Source organism: Gossypium hirsutum, chromosome A02 (assembly GCF_007990345.1).
Source record: "Gossypium hirsutum isolate 1008001.06 chromosome A02, Gossypium_hirsutum_v2.1, whole genome shotgun sequence".
NCBI lineage: Eukaryota > Viridiplantae > Streptophyta > Magnoliopsida > Malvales > Malvaceae > Gossypium > Gossypium hirsutum.
This window is the reverse complement of record NC_053425.1, coordinates 15009319-15012725: the sequence shown is the minus strand read 5'-3', so window position 1 is coordinate 15012725 and position 3407 is coordinate 15009319.

The following is a 3407-nucleotide window of genomic DNA, read 5'->3' as shown; positions in this document are numbered from 1 at the left end:
CTAAAACAACGGAAGAAAGATAAAACATGAGAAAGGTTCATTATGCTTTTGCAATAGGAAGTCTCATATATGCTATGTTATGCACACATCCAGTTTCGCAGTAAGGTTGGTGAGTCGATATTATATAAATCAAGGTCCAAGACACTAGCAAGTGGTTAACTATATACTCAAATATTTACGAAGAATGAGAGATTATATGTTTTTGTATTTCGGAGGAGATCTTAATTTTGTTGGATATACTGATTACGACTTCAAAATATGTCGAGATTCGAGAAAATCGATATTGGATTATATTTTTGTCTTAAATGACAGGTTCATAGTGTGAATAAGTGTCAAGTAGGGTTACATTATTAACTTCACTATGAAGTGTCGAATATAAGATATGGAAAAAACTAAGGCACTATAGCAATACAGATATAATTAAACCCCAAAGAAACCACAAGAGAACAAAACACATTGATAAAAAGTATCATAAGGGAGGCTGTGGTAGAGAAAATCGTGGATGAAGTCAAAAGTCGTATTAGAGGATAGCCTTTCAGACTCGTGTACTAAAACTCTACTAGTTAGAGGGTTTTGAGAAATACGTGAAGAGCATGTGAATACGGAATATAACTCATCTACTTTACAAGGGCAAGTTGGAGATTGTTTGATCTGGTGCCCTAAGTGTAGTATATTCGTTTGTACACTTATAATTTTTTGAACATATTGGTTAATAAAATTATTCATGAATTACATTAATATTCTTTGCATATTGTCTTCACGGGGTTTTTAGAAGTAAAGCGAAATAGAAACAAATATTAAATCACTAGTTATCTAATGTTTAACTAATACTAAGTGATATTACGTGGTCAGATCATAATACATAAATACAACTTATATTAATAGACGAACTTAAACATGCCCTTAGTCTAATCAAAAATGAGAAAATCGATTTAAAGACTAATATGTCGTCTATCAAGTCTAATTAGGGAGATATTTCGTCTTGGGCATCGAAGCAATGACTCCCACAAGATAGCAACATAGATGTGACTAGATAGACTAACAATACATTGGACTAGACCCAAGCAGAATAGATCCTGAATATGTTTATGAATTAATTCACTTGTGACACTTATAATGTGACATACCTTAATCCTGAGTGGATGATGTGGATGATGGGCTATGTATGCGTGACTAGTATACTTTGATGTAAGTAAAAGCCCAAGTTTTAATAGATAAGGAACTGACAATTGGTGCATTGGGTTTACGACTTCTACAGTATGTAACATCATTCACAATAGTGGAATTCATGGCCCAAGATATGGGTAAATGATATTCTCTCATTGGAATTACATGGTAGATTAAAACTAAAAGTGGCCACGGGTTGTGTTTTTTTTTTATGAATGATTTAATTGCTATTTGATAGTAATTGAATTTTCATGAAGGAAGATGCAATGGTTACCACGAGATAAAATAGGATCATATTGGGAGAGTGAATTTATCCCAAAGAGATTAAAGATATCCTATGAAGGTAACAAACTTATGACAAGGTTATTAGACGAGCATTGATTGAGTTGCTTTCATAATGGTATGTGATTAGGGAGAGCTCAGTTACGATACTATAGTGGAATGAATTCATGACTAAATAAGTTTATAATTAATAGGCGAACGTTGGAACTTAATTATAAATCATTTGAGCCAAACTTACATATGTTCAATCGGTCCCCCCGCTAGCTCATTGAAATTGGAAATGAATTGCATGTGGAATCAAATAAACATAAATGGATAAAAATGGTAAACTGAGAGAAATGGGAAACATTTAGAAATGAATGTGGTTTTCTCACTAAGTATGGAAATTAACTGAGAATTAATTTATGATTTTTCGAATTATTAATTAATCAATTAATTAAAGTTCGAAAATGAGATTAAATTAATTAATCATAGTGAATCCGTTGAATGTAGAAAAATTAAATATATTTTCTCAGATTTTTTGCAGTAAAGTTGCCATGATTTTAACGGAATTAGAATCGGGTTGAGAAAATGATTTAATTGGGAAATGAATTAATTAATTTAAATTAATTTAAAAATTTTATTTTGAAAAATAGAAAAACATGTATTGTGTTGGATTGAATTATAAAGTATTCAGTTAAAAAGTTTAGGAAAAACTTATAATTGAACCCAATAAGGGAAAGGCCCAAAAGCCGTTTTATATTAATTACAAGGAACGACAAACCCTAGTATATTTAACTAGGGTTGCTGCCTCTCTCTCTCCTAGTTCAACTAGGAAGTTGTTTTTTCTATTTAAATATACTTCTACTAATTCAACAAGAGTTTCACTTCTTCCCCCTATAAATAGATTGTAACACCCTGAATTTTGGGCCTAAAAGTAATAGGCCTTGAGTTTGGGATCGGTTAGAAGGCGGCTTTAATAACTTAAATGTGTTTAAATATTTTATAATTGCATGTTTAGTTTAATTGTTAAGTGATTTAGGAAGGGTTGGTAGTGTGGAAAAAGTTCTGGGTTCGATCCAGGGCTTTAGAAAAATTTTGCATTTTTTTTAAAATACCCTGAGCATTAGGTGGAAGGCTTATTAATAAGGCCTGGTAAAATTTAACACAAGGTAATGCTTGGCTTAGTGGCAAAAGGCGTTGGTAGCAAGCAGGAAGTCCAGGGTTCAAGTCTTGGCCTTGGCGAAAATTTTTATTGCGCATATAATTAGTAGGGAAGCTAGCATTTAGGCCTTATAAATATGTTTGGTGGAAATATGACATAAGAGTGCCTAGGGGGGCAGTGGCGAGAAGCATACTATGGAAAAAGTTCTGGGTTCGATCCAGGGCTTTAGTAAAATTTTGCATTTTTTTTAAAATACCCTGAGCATTAGGTGGAAGGCTTATTAATAAGGCCTGGTAAAATTTAACACAAGGTAATGCTTGGCTTAGTGGCAAAAGGCGTTGGTAGCAAGCAGGAAGTCCAGGGTTAAAGTCCTGGCCTTGGCGAAAATTTTTATTGTGCATATAATTAGTAGGGAAGCTAGCATTTAGGCCTTATAAATATGTTTGGTGGAAATATGGCATAAGAGTGCCTAGGGGGGCAGTGGCGAGAAGCATGCTATGGATTTGAGAGGTTGCAAGTTCGAATCCCAGGCTTGACAAAGTTTTCAATTTTTATTTACGGAATCTGAGACTTAGGTATATACGCCTTATAGTTAATTGTGATTGAATCGTAGCACAAGATAGGTGGCGGTGTAGTGGCCAGTAGCGTGTTGGGAAGTTGGAGGGTTGGAGTTTGAGTGGTTTCATACGCAAAAGGGAGGTCAATTTTACTGTGCAACGCAAGGAAGGATTACTATTTTTTGGAAGCAATTTGAATGCAATTGTTGGCTAAAATCAAGGTTACGGTGGAGATAAGGATAAAGATTAAGTGTGGA